This window comes from Scardinius erythrophthalmus (assembly GCF_964197995.2).
Source record: "Scardinius erythrophthalmus genome assembly, chromosome: 13".
Classification (NCBI taxonomy): domain Eukaryota; kingdom Metazoa; phylum Chordata; class Actinopteri; order Cypriniformes; family Leuciscidae; genus Scardinius; species Scardinius erythrophthalmus.
Genome location: NC_138233.1, coordinates 28,200,897 through 28,222,244, shown reverse-complemented (window position 1 = coordinate 28,222,244; position 21,348 = coordinate 28,200,897).

The window sequence follows — 21,348 nt, the reverse complement described above, 5'->3', positions numbered from 1 at the left end:
ACCCGCTCGCGCCCTCAGATCATTTGGACGCGGCTGTGTTCAGGAGGTAACAACGATATAAATACTGTTCGTTTTCTCACACAAACCGCTCATTTCGTGTCTTAGGCCATCAATGTGTACTTACGATGGGGAATTGTTTAATTTGGACGATGTGGAATTGTTTTAATTTGGACTCTGTGCATGCTCTTTGAGACAGTGACCGTATACCTGCATTATATGACTGACAGACAAGAACGGTTTGGCCTAAAAATATCAAAATTGAAACTACTGCGGAAAAAAAGACACCTACATCTTGGATGCCCTTGAGGTAAGCTAAAACATACCAACATTTTATTTCAAAGTGAACTATCCCTTTAAAATGTAATTTATTCCTGTGATGTAAAGCTGGATTTTCCACATCATTACTCCAGTCTTCAGTGTCACATTATCCTTCAGAAATATTCCAATATGCTGATTTGATGTTCAAGTAACATTTCTTATTAGTATCAATGTAGATAAAAAAAAATAGTTTAAGCATAACAATCATCCTGACATAGAAAAACTGTCTCAAACAACAGCTTGAGTTTTGGGCAGGACATTCAGGCAACCACTTTGAAAAACCATCACTATTTTTCATTTGGTGCTGCTTGAGAAATTGCACACTTCACCTTTAATTAAGCATTTGATCATAATTTTCAAAGTAGTTTATCATAAAACTCGTAGCATATAAAACACACTTGCCGTGTAAGTTTGTTTTCTGTGAGACACGGTTTGTATAAACAGAACATTTTGAAAATTGCATTTATGACATAAATCATTCAAGAAAAACCCTGGATATGAGTATGTGTTGCTTTTTTTATTTATGAAGTACCAATTAATCTATAAAGTGTAGATTTACTCTAAATTGTGAATTACTTTAGAACCTTTGATGCATAATAAATGACATTCTACCAAGTTTAGTATAATCAAATTTTTACAACGCCAGACTTTAAGTCTGTTTCCTCCCATGAAGCATAGAAGCATGCACCAACAGTTTTAATTAGACAAGCAATGAACCATCAAGAGAAGCCTTCACATCCCAAAGGCCTAAGAGAGCTCACTGTAGGACAGAGAATGAAAGCTAAAGTAACCTTAAGTTCATCTAACTTTATGAACTCAGACATTCTCCAACCACTATAAATCACAGCCAGTGAAAATACATCAACCTTCCTATCCAACCCCTCAAATATAGAGGTCTGCCGAGCGCAGACCACTCTTCTCATCTCAACAACACTTTAAATCCATGCCTTTGATGATCCTTTACTGGTTAGACCATGTTTAATGCCTGTGCTTTCTGATTTGTGCATACTGTGATACTGAACTGGAAAACAAAGAGAATGATTTCAAATTATTTATTGCTGCTCCTCATAGCAAACTATTCATTATAAGACAATTGCTCAAGCTTCAAATAAACTCAAGTGTTTAGAACAGATATTAGACACTACTTTATCCGGGCATTTAATTAGGTGGGTGCATTTGGACATCTGTATCAAAATGCTTTGCAGCCATAAAAAATCGGACATAATAAATAACCTCACAGCCTGTAGGAACTTTTTTGTAGGAAAAGTTTATTTACAGTACATAATACTTTTGTCTAAAAATCTAATATACCCAAATTTCAATAGATTCAGCGGATGAATAATTCAAGAGATCATGCTTCGGAAAAAGAACATTTACATAAACTGAATATCAAGTATTAGGATCCACACTCTGTCTTAATCTCCAGGCCTCTGGTTGCAAAACAGTCGGGATAATAGCAGGCGGTTGAGTCAGCAACTGATCTAAACAATCCTTGCGCCAGTGGCTCAGCATTATGATCAAATCCATTTTGTTTTACCTTGGGAGATGCTTTAATTATTTCGCTTCAGTGACCCTTTAAAGACCATAGCATCACTGGTCAAACAAGGTCTTCGAGGCATTCTCTGTTCCCTTTAGCCAGATCACAATGGGTATGTTTTATCTCTGCTTTGTTGCTTTGTTGCTCTACTTTGGTTTGCCTTCTGATGGGACACAAATTCTACAGTTGTCATAATGAGACAACTTCTTAATTATAATTAGCAGCAAATGTCATGATGGGGTGGGACTATGTCTCCCGGCTGGCCTGGGAACGCCTCGGTGTCCCCTCGGAAGAGCTAGAGGAAGTGTCTAGGGAGAGGGAAGTCTGGGCATCTCTGCTTAGACTGCTGCCCCCGTGACTTGGCCCCGGATAAGCGGAAGAAGATGGATGGATGGATGGATGTCATGATGGCCATAGGAGCTTCTGGTTTGGGGCAACTGCCCTGCAATTGGGCCTATCTATTATCTTTATTGTGCCCGATGTTACAGAATAATCAATTAATTATGAACTCAGCAATGGAGCTCCTTTCTTCCTGTCAAGGAAATAACTCCATTGATGATTATGTGGAATTTTTTTGTGTTTTATCCACTTATCTTCATAGTATTTGATTACCCTAAAAGGATTAAATTAGGACTAGTAAAGTATTGTTTTCTAGAAGTAGAATGGTCAGTAGTCAAGTTTATTAACTTAACTCTATGCCTAAGTGGCTCTTCCTACATGATGGGTGTAATGGAGGAGAACCACATACCCCAAATCAAGAATCAGCTCTTGCCGGGGGCATCCATTAGCAACCACACACTGGCAAAAGGCCCCAACAGTCCCTGCGTTTTGTCACTCGTCTTATCCATGAGTGCCCTTCTGTTACGGAGGCTCCTTTTGTTGAGTCTTGTCTGGAAGGCTGTCCTTGAGTTTTCTGTCTTGGCCACTTATGTGCATGCCATGTCTGCCCAAGTTACCCTGCCCAAATTACCCAGCCCCTCAGTCTTAGCACCATGGCTATAGTCCAGGTGTCAGAATGAGAGTCGCAGATCCAAATGCAAGCAAGCAGTTTATTGAAGACAGGTAGAAACAGGGATAATACTCAAAAAACCCCGTATAGCAGGCGGGCGACCAGGATACAAATTCTCAGGAGAGGATGAGTGATATGAATAAACCCAGCTTGGATGCCAAACTGGAACTGGATGAGGAGAACTCCAAACGATCTCCAGAAGTCTGGAAACACAGACGATATCAAGGAAATAACTCCGTAAGGAAACTCAGGCACCGGAACTAGGTAAGAGAGCACAAACAAGAGTGACGAACCGACACCAAGCAATAATCACTCTCGCTAGATATAGGCAGCTAACAACAGAAGTAACTAGCTGCAGCTGCGGGCTAATTAAGTGATCAGCTGGTTACTAAGCAACAAACAAGCACTACACACTCAGACCCCACACCCACAACAACCAACAGATACACAAAATGAACACACGGGTCGATGAACCGTGACACCAAGCTTGCCTCCTCCACCAGCTCTGAAGCCTCCATTTACCTCAAGACCTAAACCAACTGCCAGTTGCATTAAAACAGCCACTATGTTAAGACTGTGTCTTAGAAACTAGTTTGGTTTACAAGTATTAGCCAAGTCCGGATTCAAATTAGACCAATCTACCTCGTAACTTTACTTTAAAAAGTAATGACCAGTCTTGAAGAAAAAAAACATAGGTGGCTAGCCAAAGCAGTATATGCAACAGGCCACAGATACTGTCTATTAAACCCGCGACACACCAAAACGACATCAAAGAACTGGCAGCGATGGAAGCAGACTTTGTTCTCACCTTGCATCGCCTGCGTTCAGGGGCATCACTGGTGGGTAGAAAAGGCAGACTGAGTACAGGGAGTCCAGAAGAATGGGGTAAAAATCTCCCCCAAGGGTCCTCACAGCCCAATGTAAAAAACGGTACAGGGAGGCCCAGAATATTTTGCGATACCACCATCTGTGTCAGGGCAAAAATGTTGTGCTTGAACTCACAGCAACAGTTGGTCTTCACTTTCTTAATTCCAGGTGGTCATGTTGTTATGTAAATATTCACTATTGAAATGCTCAGATAAGATAAAAATGTAAACAGCCTTTTCTGTGTGCTCTCTTGACTTTGTCATATGCTCGCTTTGATAACTTTCACTATTCTTTTCGTCCACTGGTTCACCAGTTAAAGTGATCTCTCTGACTGCCCAACATCATCATGCTCATTGGTCATGTATCTGACTAGTGCTAACGGTTCCGAAAACACCATAAAAATTGGCCAGATAGATGCTTAATGATGACTTTGCCCGAACCATCGGCTTGGTGTGTCACAGTCTTTAAAGTGGTCAATGGTTAAATAGCTTTTGGATTTTGGTATTAACCTTATTTTTCAACACGGAGACTTCAGATTCATTTGTCGCTATAGGTAAATAATAGGAAGAAAAACAAAATGCACAAAGCAAAAAAACAAAATGGTAAAATTATTTATGCTTGCAAACCAGTGTGTCAGAGTTGTTTCCTGTTTTGGCCATGTTTCTTTGTGTTTTTATTCTGTCTTCCTTGTCTGCAAGTTTACCAAGTTTCTCTGCTTGTTTTATTATCATTCGGATCGCCTGTAGTTCAGTCAGTTAACACTTTAGCCCCTGTGTATAAAAGCCATGTGTTCTGTTCAGTTCTTTGTCCTGTCTAAGTTAATGTTGGTGTGCGTTTTCCTGCGTGTTCCTGAGTGAGTTTTACAGATTGTGTCCTGGTTCCTTCGTCTTTGTGCGCTACTTGTATTTTAACCACCCGTGACAGAAGACAGGACCTAATAGTTAAAGGGTTAGTTCACCCAAAAATGAAAATTCTGTCAGTAATTACTCACCCTCGTGTTGTTCCAACCCTGTAAGACTTTCGTTCATCTTCGGAACACAAATTAATATATTTTTGATTAAATCTGAGAGCTGGATCACTGCTCCATAGGTTTCTATGGGTTTGAAACTTGCCGGCCCAGAAAGTGAGTAAAGACAATGTTTAAAATAGTCCAAGTGACTACAGTGGCTCAACCATAAGTTTATCAAGCGATGAGAATACTTTTTGTGCGCAAAAAAGGAAACAAAAATAACGACTTTATTCAAGTGTGGGCCTCTGACGTGAGTTCACGTAGTGTAACAGCGCAGCGCTTCTGTGTTGTACATCAGAACGTAGGCTCACTATTGGCCGATGCTGGTCATGTGTGTAATGCGTGTGACGTGTGTTCCGAAGATGAACGAAAGTCTTACGGGGTTGGAACAACATGAGGGTGAGTAATTACTGACAGAATTTTCATTTTTGGGTGAACTAACCCTTTAAAGTTTTGTGGTATATTTCTTCCCCCTTTCTTTTTGTTGTTGTTTTTTTTCTCTCTCTCCATGGACCTGCCTGCTGTCCATCTCTTGTGCCTGGAGCAGGGAGACCATTCGCTGAAAGACCACAGCCGATCCTGCTAGCGTGCCAGACGTACTACCCAGTCTAAGGCACACCTTCCAGTGGACAGTCCAAAGGAGGATTTCACCTCATTTGTGGAGTGGGTAAGGGTGAACAATGATTCCCCATTCACCATCGGCTTGGCAGAGGACCACACCAACCCCACTCCACATCCAGAGACCAGACATCCACCACCCGCGAGCACCCACAGCAGACTATGGAGATCGGCCTGCCGCGATGGACTAGCCCGAGCCTGCTATGAAGTCCGAGAGTGTCATCGCCTTGGAGCCTGATCCACATGGAGAGTCTGACCAGGTGGTGAGCCCGCAACACTGTATGCTGCCAAGGGAGTGCTTGTGGAGTTCAAGGGCTGGGAGGAAAGCCCCACCCATAACCCCACCACTGTGGATGCAATTGCTATGGCCTCTGGAATATTTTTGAAAGAATCATTGGAGGTGTTAGCGAAAATAATACCCCTGAATCTCCCTACCCCACTGGTACCACCCAGCCCTGACTCTCCTGTTTAACCGCTGGTTCCACCCAGTACCATGTCAATTGTGACATGGCGGATTCACTATTTACATGGCGGAATTTGCAAGCAGAAAGACTGAACGCTTCTCTAGCGAGGAAATGGATCTGCTCGTGCGCGAGGTTAAAGCGTGCAAGCAGACCATCTACGGGACAAGCCGGATTCCACCATATCTTTATGTACTTAATAATAATCTTTTACATTGTAATCCTTTTATTTTTAATATTTGCCATGTTTGTGCGTGCCCCTTTGTATATAATAAGCAAAGTGTACGCGCGTTGTGTACCCACCTATAGGCGGATATTACTAACGCGCACTTTAAATAACAAAAAGAAATACTGCGCCTTTGACGTTAGACCAGGTTTCAGTTGGTCAATGGCGCAGTCTATTTCAGTTGCCTCAAAACAGGATACAACAATGTGCCTGAACACACCTCGTTTTCAGACCAGCACGCCCATGGGCGAACAGATGTGCGCAGGACGTGAAAATGATAACTGCGTCAGGCTGAAACTAGCAAAAAACACTTGTGCCCATAGTGTTAACAAAAGCATGAGATAAAAACGTATTTGCTGAAGCAACCACAACATTATAGCTTGCTTCTACAAGTCTTTGAGCTCTTTTATTGTGACTCATAGCAAGCACAATGCTGTACCAGGTGAGCTACCGAGCAAGTTAACTACATCCGAAAAGCCTTACATATGAAGCTGGTTAGGTCATACAATCAAAATGTATTAGTTTACAAATCATTAACTAGTTTAAATGTTTTGAAGTCATAACATTGTTTTGTGCAAAGAAACGTACAACAATAAGTTTGTATTAATCGATAATCTTCCCCTGTAATCATACATTTTTGTGAAAAAATAGTTGTTGAAAGATAAAACTGCAGCGAATTGTATGTACATGTATAGGTACGTTTTTCCAAGTTTTACAAAAACGTAGGTAGTGGCACTTTTTTTTTCTAGTGAGTATAGGTTAAGAGAAACAACAGGGGTACTCAGAATACTAATTAAAAAGCTTTTAATTGTTGTAAATAAATGTGCTGAATGAACCAGAAGTAATAACATCAACAATTTTTAACATAATATATTATGACTTATTGTTTGATTTGATTGTCAGAATTAAAGAGTAACCTGCTGTCTGACGCTTTTAAAGAAAGCAATGCTTTTACAATCTGTGTATTAATCTAAGGTGACAGTATGTGTATCTCCCAAAAATGTTTATATGAGGACAGACACAGGTTATGAATGATTTTGGATGGGTGTGCCAATACTGTGTATAAAAATTTTATTTAAGTGATTTTAACCATAGGTTTATTTTACTCATACATCAAAAACTTCAAAGCCATTAGAATTTCAAAGGGAACCCATGATGAATTATCTTTCTGTGTTGTGCCCTTTAAACTGATGTTGTGACTGAACAGCTCTTTTAGCCAATATATTTAACAGAGTAACGCCTAAGGAATGAGGATGTGCATTGTATTTGGTGAATAATTGGTTTAATTCTGTGTAAATCGTGCAGCTGCAGATTCCATGCAGGCATTGGGATACTAGTCTGTGATTGAATTTGCGCTGACATAAATATGGACAGTGGTCAAGCACTACGCTTCACTGCGGTAATCCACATCATAATGTCTCCTGCTCAGTAATGGATTTGGCTCCAGGCTGCCACTTGCAAAACGTGGATAACAGAACACATAGCAATCAAAATACATTGTTCATTTAAATTATGAATCAAAGTTTACATCAATAATGTATTCTTGTTATCCTCAAAAACATGTTAATTGAACTTGCTGGCAACAGCAAAATGCATATACTTCGCTGTAGCTTAAAGTGTATGTGCTTATTCATGGTTTGCCTCAGGTAAAATTCCAGCATTTTTCATAGTTAGTATTCAAAGTGTTGGTAAAAAGCTGTTTTGCTGGTTTAGACACAGTTATATCAAGAAAAAAACAACAAATAAAAGTCAATGGCCCTTAATGGTCCTACATTATGTGAAATTGTGTACACGTGAAAAAGTTTTTATGTAAATTTGAAATTCTGTATTAAGACAAATGTGTAATTGCAAAGTATTCATTCCTGGAATTAAATCCTTCATTATGTCCCGACAGAGATTAAAAATACATGTCTATGGTCTCATTTGTATGCTGGGCCACAACTAAATGTATGAGTATATTCAAATCAGAGAAGTTGCATGTATATGCATCATTTAGTGAGGAAAACCATAACTTATATAATGAGGAGAAGGCTGCAAACTTGTGGCAAATAAATCTCAGGATTGTCTTTGAAGAAGTAGAAGAAGAAGAAGAATTAATCAATTAATTAATCAATCAATTAATATATTATTTATTATTTTTTAATGCAGTTAGCTAACATTTAGTGCAATTTTGATCCATTTAAGTAGGACTTGATTACATCTTTATATGTAATTACTTCTATTGTCTGAGATATGGTTAAAGTTTACTACTGAATTTATGGCAAGCAAAAATAGAATAGATTTGAATGCAATTTCTATTGAAACATTTATATCATGTATTTAAATATATTTTCTATAACACATTTGCAATGATGTAGTTTCAATATTCATTTAAAATATATTAAATTTAAATGAAAAATTGAATAGCACATTAGAGTTAAAATTATAAGTATTTTATATGTGCTTTATGTTGGCCCAGATCCGGCCCACATTTGGTACACGTGGATTCAATACGTACCAGATGTGGGCCGAATCTGGGCCGACACTATGTTGCTGTCTGGGTTATTTAGTCAGCACATCAAAATAAGTGTACTTCTTTAAAGCATAAACAAAGATTATTAAAACAATAATTTAAAATAACTTTAAAGTAAAAAATAAAGTGTTAACATAGTGTAAATGTATTTTTAAAAGTGTACTTACGCATGTGAAGTAGTCCTTTAATGTTATGATATTTTAATTCAATACAATTAATTGCCTTTCTTTAGAACCATGTCCGAAAACCATGATTTCCACTTTAACTCATAAGCATAACATTTTCTTACATGCAATTTTATATAAAAAAAAAAGATTATCAAGAGATTATGTTTGTTTTCCTTTGTTCCATTTTCATTTTTCATTTACCATGGTTTATGATTAATTAGTTGTCACCTGTTTATCATTGAGTTCATTCACCTTCTGTGTATTTAAGTTCCTCATTTCATTCAGTTCTTTGTCTGGCATTGTTCTTGTGTTACACACTGTTACGCTGCCTCATAGCTGTGGATTACCTAAGTTTGTTTTTATTTTATAAATACATTTGTTTTGGAACCTTTTGCATCTCTATCATCTTCGTCGGACCTAAAACATTACAACAGAATAAACACATTGTTCCTATCATACATAAAATACAATATGAGCACGCTAAATAATGAATGTTTGAGTTGACCTGTTACTTTGTAAGCTTGCAGTCAAGCTGTGCAGTAAATCCAAATTTTCTGTGTTTCTGAGTTAACACTGTAAGAGGTCAGGGTTGTTTACAACTAGCTTCAGAGTTTTTCTTTTTTTCTCCATGTGTGTGTGTGTGTGTGTTTGTGTACATACAGTATGTGACACTTCAGGTTTTGATGTGCGTTTGTTTGCACATGTGCTCCACATGTATAGCCTGCCCCAGATACAGATCCGTTTTCTGATATTCTTGGCTTTAAAATAACCTCTTTTATCGATATCCCCTCTGCTCCGCTCTGTATTGATCTCCAGCAGATCCAAAGGTGCCTCACCTTCAAAAATAGTTGAAAATAGCTTTGAGCGGTTGCACCTCAGCTGAGACACCTTCAGTCGCCAGGAGAGCTTCTCTAACACTGTGAAGACATGTTTTCACTGGGTTGGCTTGTACATGTGTGACAGTGGAAGACAAGTTCTAAGAAGCAAGTCAGTCAGATAACAAAAGAAAAAAAAAGACGAGGCCTTGGCCCCACATTGCCCTGATCACAGCCCAGTGATGGACAAGTCAGCTAAATTATACACTGGCCGTCACTTTCTGCATCATTCTAACAGTCTAGAAGTGCTCTCTTTGTCCCTGGGTGTCTGTCACCTCAGATGTGTTTCAAAGGTCTGTCTGTCTATCGAGGTGACAATCATTCCAATTTCTTTTCGTGAAACGGTTGATTGACGTCTGACGGGATTAGTACTGAAATATTAATTTTGCTGTTAGGCGGTGGTAGGGGATAAACATTAATTATGTCTAGGAGGTGATGATAACATACAAAAAAAAAAAAAACATCTGTGCAAAAGGCCTTCATGCATTTTTAAACATGACATGAAGAAAGCCAGACTGGCATGACACTGCAGCCAGCCACCTGTGTTTATTCATTCTTCTGAAATGTTTTTAAAATAATTTTCTAATCTTAATTTAGTCTCTTTCTCTCTCTTTAAATATATGTACTATAATCCCAGTACAGTATTTTCATTGTGGGAAACATGTACTTTTACTCTTCTAAAAATTATATATTGACTAGCCTACATCTCAACATGTTCCTTGTTACTTTGAAGTTACCAACCCAGTAAAAGTTGAATAAATTCAGTTTTTTTATTATTTTTTCGCAACTTAGGGCTCTTTTGCACGCCCCCCGGTCATATCCGTTTTTTAAATCGGTGTCATATGGCTTGACGGGTATAAAAGCGAGGCTGTGAAGGATAAACTCACCGTGTTTTAATGAGATCCGCAGTAAAAAGATGTTCAACTCCTAGATCTCTTTTTCCACAGCTCATATTGACTGGGGAGTTTTGTCTACTGACAGTTCCCGGGAAGATATATTTGCATTGTTTCAGCAGAACAATTAAAAAACACAAATTATTCGAGCACACTTGGCCCATGACCACTGTCTTAATACTAAATTAGTCTTAGTACCTCAAGTCTTAACAACTTGCAATGGGTTTTCAAGGGAGAGAAAATGCTTAACATGAAATCGATTTATTTCTCCTTTCCTCAGTTGCTGTTTGCAAAGATTGCACGTCATAGGCCTACATTTACTAAAAAATCTATCAAACTCTTGAACACATTTTTTTATTTTTTATTTTTAAACATCCTGGTTCCAACAGAGACATTACAGAAGACATGCAGACTGTGCTGGAACTTACCCCAGTCGCTTCTTCTGCCGAGTATTTCTAAAATATGCCAGCAGACTTTCCACACACAACTCACTCTACATTAGCCTAGACTAATTTCCCGCAGATTTTACGTGCGAGCCCTGTGAGGGACTAAAACATACAGCGCTTGTCTGGATTTCATTCAACGTCCACAATGAATACGATAATTACGTGATGAATTTACAATTTAAACTGCATATTTCAAAAAGGCTGCTGATATAGGTGGTTTATAACTAAGGATTTAACAACGCGGCATTTTGTCAAAAAATCTAACCCTGTGGCTATTTAATGTTTCACAGAATAACGTTACCCCTCACACTTCCATATCAAAGGCTGTATTTGGAACAGTGAAATTAGCTTGCTGTTACCACAACTTCTTAAAAATATAGGTAAACATTCATATTAACTCACCATAAAACACTGCCCGCTCCCAGTGGCGTGCTCCTCGAGTCAGAAGTGAAGAATCCAGAAAGTTGCGCAAAGAATGAAACAAGTTGCTGGGTCAAAAAACAACAACCAGCTGTTTATTTGTGAATGACCCCCTTACAACTCATTTGACCCAGCATGAGCAACCCAATAATGTGTTTACAGTACCCCAAACAACCCAGCATTTTGACCTAGCACAATCAACCCTACAATTTGTTTACAGAAACAACCCAGCATTTTTTTGAGTGTGTAAATACAATATGAGAAATGACTGCACAATTACTAGAAATGTGTACCTTGGACATTATACAATTTGCATACTGTACATACAAGAGTCATACATTCACCTAAAGGATTATTAGGAACACCATACTAATACTGTGTTTGACCCCCTTTCGCCTTCAGAACTGCCTTAATTCTACGTGGCATTGATTCAACAAAGTGCTGAAAGCATTCTTTAGAAATATTGGCCCATATTGATAGGATAGCATCTTGCAGTGGATGAAGATTTGTGGGATGCACATCCAGGGCACGAAGCTCCCGTTCCACCACATCCCAAAGATGCTCTATTGGGTTGAGATCTGGTGACTGTGGGGGCCATTTTAGTGCAGTGAACTCATTGTCATGTTCAAGAAACCAATTTGAAATGATTCGAGCTTTGTGACATGGTGCATTATCCTGCTGGAAGTAGCCATCAGAGGATGGGTACATGGTGGGCATAAAGGGATGGACATGGTCAGAAACAATGCTCAGGTAGGCCGTGGCATTTAAACGATGCCCAGTTGGCACTAAGGGGCCTAAAGTGTGCCAAGAAAACATCCCCCACACCATTACACCACCACCACCAGCCTGCACAGTGGTAACAAGGCATGATGGATCCATGTTCTCATTCTGTTTACGCCAAATTCTAACTCTACCATCTGAATGTCTTAACAGAAATCGAGACTCATCAGACCAGGCAACATTTTTCCAGTCTTCAACTGTCCAATTTTGGTGAGCTCGTGCAAATTGTAGCCTCTTTTTCCTATTTGTAGTGGAGATGAGTGGTACCCGGTGGGGTCTTCTGCTGTTGTAGCCCATCCGCCTCAAGGTTGTGCTTGTTGTGGCTTCACAAATGCTTTGCTGCATACCTCGGTTGTAACGAGTGGTTATTTCAGTCAAAGTTGCTCTTCTATCAGCTTGAATCAGTCGGCCCATTCTCCTCTGACCTCTAGCATATACAAGGCATTTTCGCCCACAGGACTGCTGCATACTGGATGTTTTTCCCTTTTCACACCATTCTTTGTAAACCCTAGAAATGGTTGTGCGTGAAAATCCCAGTAACTGAGCAGATTGTGAAATACTCAGACCAGCCCGTCTGGCACCAACAACCATGCCATGCTCAAAACTGCTTAAATCACCTTTCTTTCCCATTCTGACATTCAGTTTGGAGTTCAGGAGATTGTCTTGACCAGGACCACACCCCTAAATGCATTGAAGCAACTGCCATGTGATTGCTTGATTAGATAATTGCATTAATGAGAAATTGAACAGGTGTTCCTAATAATCCTTTAGGTGAGTGTGTGTATATATATATATATATATATATATATATATATATATATATATATATATATATATATATATATATATATATATATGAAGACCTCCAATGCAAAAGCCTTCAAAAGCCACCTCTGTCAAAAATTAGATAATAATACTGAGTGAATGCTCTCCGCACATAGTATCAAATACTTTCACTTCAAACTCACTAAATCCCAGCCTCAGCCCTTTCAGAAATGCCGGTACTTGGGTAGAAATCTATATAGGAGCCTGATAAAAATGTTAATATTAAACAAAAACTTTAGACAGACTTAGAGGCTTTTGCATATATATATATATATATTCCTACTTCACTCATACTTTTACTGGAGTATTTTTCATCAGATGTCTGTTTTTTAACTCAAACAGGTTTTGTGTCATGGTTTTATTCATCCAGTGCTGTATCTCTTTCACCGATAGACCTCCTCACCTTCTGTATCAAGCACACATGATTGCTTGATGAATTCTGGCAGGCCACCTGCTGTCTGAAGAGAGAGTTTCAGTGCTCACACCATCAAACTGCCCACCCTGCCAAAGAGCATAACACAACTGATCTTATCACTTTCAGCAGGGGCTTGAGAAGGGCAGCCATGTCGCTCACACCAGCCACACGTGTCTCCTCTTGCCTATACGTCATTCTCGCTCCTATTCAGCGACATGTGGCCAGACAACACCAGCGGCAGCTGTGAGTGAGAGTGGACACATTGGATTGTGTTGTGACTAGTATAGAAACAAAGATTGAGTGTGATGCTGTTGGTTAACATGAGAAATGCATTTCCTATGGACTTTTTTTTTTATCAAAAAAGTAAAACGAAGGAAACATTGCTCAGCATTTTTGACAATTGAATCTTGTATATTTTTAATGATAAAAAGAAACCTGATATTGTATAATCTACTACATGGTGTCTGAATGATATACTTTATAAACAGAGCACTAAATTGTGTAGCAGTGTGATTGGACTCATGAAACAGTCATTATACAATACTGACATCCAGTGGTGTAATGTAAAATTACAGGCAAAATTGCAATGAATAGATGTGTCAGAATGCAGTTTAACATGTACACACTTACTTTGTATATGCACTACCAGTCAAAAGTTTTGGATCGGTAAGATTTTTAATGTTTTTAAAAGTTTAAAAGTAATGTTTTTGCTCACCAAGGCTGCATTTATTTGATAAAATAATAATAATAATAATAATAATATTGTGAAATATTATTACAATTTAAAACAACTGTTTCACTTGTGAATATATAGTAAAGTGTAATTTATTCTTGTGATGGTAAAGCTGAATTTTCAGCATCATTACTGCAGTCTTCAGTGTCACATGATCCTTCAGAAATCATTCTAATATGATGATTTGATGCTCAAGAAACATTTCTCATTATTATCAATGTTAAAATAGAAAACTTTTGTAACATTTACAGTACCGTTCAAAAGTTTGGGGTCAGTAAGAATTTTAATTTTAATTTTTTGGGGGGAAAGAAATAAAATAAATCAATACTTTTATTCATCAATGATGAATTAAATTGATCAAAAGTTACAGTAAAGAGACATTTATAATGTTACAAATACTATTTTAAATAAATGATGTTCTTTTGAACATTCTATAAATCGAAGCTTCCTGAAAAAAAGTTTTTAGTTGTCCTACACAACTGTTTTCAACATTGATAATAATAATGATTTTTTTTTTTTTTAAATCAGCTTATTAGAATGATTTCTGAAGGATCATGTGACACTGAAGACTGGAGTAATGATGCTGAAACTTCAGCTTTGATCACAGGAATAAATTACACTTTAAAAAAAAAAAAAAAAAAAAAAAATATATATATATATATATATATATATATATATATATATATATATATATATATATATATATATATATATATATATATATATATATATATATAGTGCTATGCATAAGTTTAGACACCCATGCTTAAGTTGACTAAAAGAGGAATAACCTCTAGCCCCACATCATCAAATAGCCTTCACCATACCTAGAGATTGGCATGGTTTTATTTCAGTTAGCCTAATAGCTGGTTTGATTTGCATTGAGAGATGATCTTATGGAAAGTATTCCATGCCAATCTCTAGGTATGGTGAAGGCTATGTGATGATGTGGGGCTATTTTAATTCCAGAGGCCAAGGGAACTTTATCAGGATGAATAGTATCCTGGATCCATGAAGTAACTGGCCTTTAAAAATAAAAATCTGCCTGCCTCTATGGGACTTTAACATAGGGGTGTCCAAACTTATGCACCCTGTATTTTAAGGAAGAACATTTATTTATTTACGATGCATTATTCATTCACAAAGAAAATTGGTGTCCTTAAAGGTTGGATTTTTCCTATTTCTTTTTTAATTAAGGCATTGTTCAGTTTCTAAAATATGATTTTTTATTCCTCTTTTTAGTCAACTTTAGCATGGGTGTCTAAACTTATGCATAGCACTATATATATATATATATATATATATATATATATATATATATATATATATATATATATATATATATATATATATATATATATATATATATATATATAAACTTAATTTTTACTGTTGTAACAATAGCAATGCAGTAGCAGAAGAAACAAAAATGTGTTAAACATAAAACATCGCAAACTGAAAACCAACCTGTGGAATATTGCCAAACTGCATACACACATACATACATACATAACACTGATCAGTCCATCATTAAAACCACTGACAGTTGAACTTAATAACATTGATTATATCATTACACCTGTCAAGAGTTGGGATATATTAGGCAGCAAATGAACACTCATGCTGCGTCCAAAATCGCATTCTGTATATAGGTACTACATTTGGTTTAAAACTTACTCTGCGACCATTAAACAAGTAAGTTCTATAAAGTATCAATGTGTGTAGTATGAATGAAATCCGGACACCTCCATTCACAAATCCTCTCCCGTGGACTCATGGGATAGAAAAGTGTCCATCGAATGTACATTTCTGAATCTCGCCGGAAGTAGTGGGTCATCTAGGACTAGGTGCTTTTTCGCCTACTGTTTTATAAATACTATGAATTACTACATAGCTACTACTCGGCTCACATACTATTTTTCACATACAATATAGTATGGAAGTAGGCATATTCAGAAAATGAATTTTATGTTTTTGGAAGCATGAAAAATGGGCAAAACAAGAACTGTGTGTGAGACGAGGGCCAAATGGTGACGGCTAGACGACTGGGTCAGAGAGTCTCTAAAACTGCAAGTCTTGTGAGGAGTTTCCAGTATACAGTGGTTAGAACCTACCAAAAGTGATGCAATGAAGGACAACTGGTGAACCTCCGTCAGGGTCATGACACCCAGCTTACTGATGCACATGGGGAGCGAAGGCTAGCCAGTCTAGTCCAATCACAGAAGAGCTATGTTGCTCAAATTGCTGGAAAACTTAATACTGCCCATGATCACAAAGTGCAACATGTTCCTGCATCTTTATTGATCCTGATTCCTGAAACAACACTCAAATCAACCAATCAGATTTGAGGGACAAGTTTACAGTTCATGTCAAGTTTAGGCTTACAACAGTGTTATTCACCAATTGGAGATTTTAAGGATAATTATGGGTAGGGTTAGGTTTATGGGAAGGTATATGGTTATGATAAAAGTTTCGGACAGGAATGTTGTTCCAACAAAATATGTTGATCCAGGAACATGTCTTAAGCCCTATTTGGATGGTCATTTTTTTTCTCATGTGGAAGTCCGTAAAAAAATACTTGCATGGCACTTCAGTGATAAAACTCATGCATTCGAATGGAAATTTATTCATGGTAGAGAAGACAAACTTTCATGTTAGATGCGATTAATCGCGATTAATCGATTTGACAGCACTAATTTAATTTATAATATCCTATTTATCATGTGATTAAAATAGGAAGATAGACTCGCTATAGTTAAAATAGCTTTCTGTCATGTATTTTATCTCAATATGTCATTTTAAAAATGTGGAAATTAGCGGAAATAAGTTCATATATCCTCATATTTACATGAGGTACACATAAAGCTGCTTGGTGTGTATTTCAAATGTTTATGTGCTTTTCTTCTCTTTCTCCTTTGAGCACTGATGAAATATTGTTCTTGAAAATACTTTCCAGCATTTCAGTAATAAAAGTGTAGGCTTAAGGGCCCTACACACCGAGACGAATATCGGCGCGCGTTATTCGCCAGCGTTTTTCAATGCGTTTTTTGTGTTCACACCCAAGCGATTTTCGCTGACGATGAGCCGAGTGAACATGCAAATTCATTCCCTGACATTAGATGGCGCTTAATGTAAAACAGAAACCACTCCATAACAGTTCTCTTTTATCAAGATTTTTGTAGTCGCTGTTGCGTTTGTCTTATAGTTCTTTATGTTCTGACACCAACGAGACCAGCAGCTCTACAATCATCTTGCCTTGCATCTTCCTCATCTTATTTCTTCCCGGCAGTGTAGAGCCTACTTGGTGTATATCTTCTTCGCCGTTACGTATGTGTGCTCGGCAAGACCGTTTTGTGTTTGAGCGCCCCCAAGTTGTGTTTTACTGTAACTTCAGAAGCTCCAGACACGTGAACAAAAGCGCCAATCTCAAAAAACGAGCCTGAGGCGCTTTTACGCGTGGCGTTTTTCGCGCCGGTGTGCACACTCACATTGGCGCCCTTTGTTTAGTCACAAGGCGTTAAACGTCGGCGAATATCGCGCGCGAAATTCGTCCCGGTGTGAACAGGCCTTACGGCTACATTTTTTAAAATGCATCCAAATTACAGCGAAGCGCAATCGTTATCGTACGGTGCTCGGCAGTGGACAAAAATGATTCAAACAGTGAATTTTTGAATGAATGTCTTCTTGTAAACTCAGAGATGTGGATCCAGATGGCAGTTTAATCACCACATGACCTTAGTGTTTATCAAAAAACTGTAGGTAATTCGGCCGGGGTGTTTTAAGTGGGTGGTGGGAGAAAAACACTGACATTCTGGATTCGATACAATATAATACAATTGCCCCTGTAAATGTTGAAAATACCTTACGACCCCATTCCCCAGTTTCACAGACAAGGCTTAAGCCTAGTCCTGGACTAATATGCATGTTTGAGCTGTTTTAACTGAAAACAACTTGCACTGATTTATCTTAAAATATGTCATTGCCATTGTTTGTCTCAATATGTGCACTAGTAATAATGTATATTCTTCTAAGGCATGTTTATAAAAGCTACTTAGATGTCCTTATTAAACTAAGGCCTAATCCTGGCTTTATCTAAGCCCTGTTTGTGACACCAGGCCTACGAGAAACCAATACCGTCCGAATAGGGCTAAACTAGGCAAAATCAGCGCAGTTTGTAGCCGCAGACCGGTCAGAGTGCCCATGGCCATGATGACCCCTTTCCACATGCCGAATGTGCCAACAATAGGCACATGAGCATCAGAACTGGACCATGTAGCAATGGAATAAGGTTGCCTGGTGCGATGAGTCCCGTTTTCTTTTACATCAGGTTGAAGGCCGGGTACATGTGCATTGTTTACCTGGGGAAATGATGGCAGCAGGATGCACCTTGGGTCCTGGCATTCATGTGGATGTTACTTTGACACATACCACCTACCTAGATTGTTGCAGACCACATACCTCTTCATGGCAATGATTTTGGCTGATGGAAGTTTCAGCAGTATAATGCGCTCTGCCACACTGCAAAAATTGTTCAGGACGGGTTTGAGGAACATGGTTGAGTTGAAGCTGTTGCCTTGGCCTCCAATTTCCCCAGATGTGAGTTCGATTGAGCATCTATGGGATGTGCTAAAACTGACCCATGGGAAGCCCCTGTTGGCATGGAAGAGCTGTTGGCAGTACGGGGAACAGTCACGATATTAGACAGGTGGTTTTAATTTTGTGGCTGATCAATGTACATGTTATGGTCATGTCCCATCAATTTGGGCCCGAGTCTTGATGACTTATTGAGTATTGAACAAGGGATTGTGTTTTGTGCTAGTCTGATGAGATCCTCCAGCATCCGTCCTGTCATTGTTGTGATCGTATCGATCCATCTCATTGGCGGTCTTCCTCTGCAGCTTGTACCCTCAAGCTTTTCAATCATGGTGTCCTTTTCCAGTGATCATTCCCTTCTTACCCTGTGACCAAAATATGACAAATGCAGTTTCATCATTTGTGCTTCGAGTGATATTTCCTCTATGATTGACTTGTTGGTCCGTCTTGCTGTCCATGGCACACGCAGGATTCTTCAGCACCACATTTTAAATAAGTTAATATTCCTTTGGTCTTGTTTTCGGATGGCCTTTTCAACCAAACTTGACAACAGTGAATATTCATAGCCTACTTGCCCAACAACATAATATTTCTTGAGTGTTAGTTGAATCAGTGGTCTCAAGGGCACCTAAAATGTTCATAATTGACCGTTCGCAAAACCCCGCCCTCGAACGGTCCTCGTCCAATCCTAGCTTAGCAACTGTAACTAAGGAGAAGGACCTCCGTCAAACATTGCGATTTCAGCACATGGTCTGGGCTCTGACATGGTGAAACGATTCGCCTATGGCACCTGCAAGCCTGACACTAGGTACCCCAAAAGTTTAGAGGGAGGGGTCGTTTTTTTTCGCCTTTCCAAAACCCAAGACCCAAGCGGAAAGATGCCGACAATGGATTAAGCAGTGTGGGAGACCTCACTCACAGCTAAATGCCTCGAAGATTAATAAGCATACATATGTCAGCGTATATAATATATAAGCGTCAGTCACGCCCGTTTCACATATACTCCGTAGTCCGTTTGCAGTGCGTTTTTTTTCCCGCACCCATGTTAACAGGTAAAGCTTTCACACTGCACGCGGATGCTGCAATCGTTTCTGCACCGAGTCTATTTTTGCTGCGCTGCACGCGCTGAATTAAAGTGACAGCGCATGGTTCTTGGTCAAAACGAACACAGATTGACATGAAAATATAATAATCTCACCATAAATGCATTTAATAAAATAAAATGTAGTAAACTCACCATAGCCTAAATGTATTTTTGGACTTGCAGACTTGGAGGAGTTCCGTTTGCACACAACACAAGCACACACACACACACACACACACACACGACTTGTTTAAATACATTTATATTAATAAATATCAATAAATTGTTGTTGTACCAGCAATATCTTCAAGTTTTGTTTTTTACTGTATTAATCTCAAATGTCATGATTTGCCAATGCATGAGAGTAACAGTTACTGGCACCTTTTTCCCCCACTTCAAGCACTGGCCTCGATTGTTGTAATATTCCCGTCTTTGCTTATTTTAACATTTTGAACATATCCCTCCACTGCATATTGCAGCCCTTTCTGTCGTGCCCTGGAGGATATGTCTGCTGCATTACTCCAAAACAATCACTTATACCGGTATGGAGCTCAACCCAGCCATGTGTCTGTTTCTCAATTGTTTGACGGGCGTAACAATAACTAGGGGGCGTGGCTTTTGCGAACGGTCAATTGAGATCATTTCAATTTCTTGTCCATCGAGCTTGAATTTATCAATGTTATTAGTTGACATGATCTTCTTCTTTGTGGTCAGTTCTAGTCCCGTATTTCGACTTTCTTCTCTGACTTTCCTCAGCATGTTCCATATCTTCCTTTAAAAAGTCATCAGGCATACAATGATTAGAATAATATCATACAGTTCATTTTTTTTTTTTTTTTTTTTGTTTTTTTCAAACAGTAGTGTAACTTAGATGTTGGATATGCAGAATCTCAATGACATCATAGGGTGTTATCCTTTCAAGAAGATTTTACAGGAAACATGAACATGGAGGCCTTAACTTGTCATTTACTCTTAAGCAGTTTGGTTGCTTTTGGTTTAGTCCCCTCCTCAGACAGTCAAATGTTGTTTGAAGGTGCTTTTGAATGTCATTCTTTTGAATTGCCCACGTGTGGTACCTTAAACTTCATTTGCTAAAATGTGCTTTTCATTGATTCACAAAAACAACAAAGCCATCTGTAAACTTATTCAAAGAGAGGTTGTTAGTCAAATCCTCCAGGGACCCAGGAAAAGACTTTTATCCACTGTAGTGGACATTATATTTTAGTGAATTTCTCTGACAACATATGTCACAGTTTTAAGTCTGATGTCCTGAATGTTTGGAGGTTTCACCATGACAGCAACATTTCCTTGGTCTTTAAACACGACTCATATTTAGTGATCAAATTTATCCCTCTTATGGAAATATCTAATTGTTTGTCATAAATCAACATCTAACAGGGCATTGATTTCATACATGCCCACTGTGGAGGACACCAGGACTTGAAGTATGTTCATCAGGCATTTTGGGAGACACAAGTGAATAGGAAAATAAATTATATAAATATTCCTTTGAAATATTAGTTATTATTGTGAAAAAGTTGCAGATTATTACTCCCATTA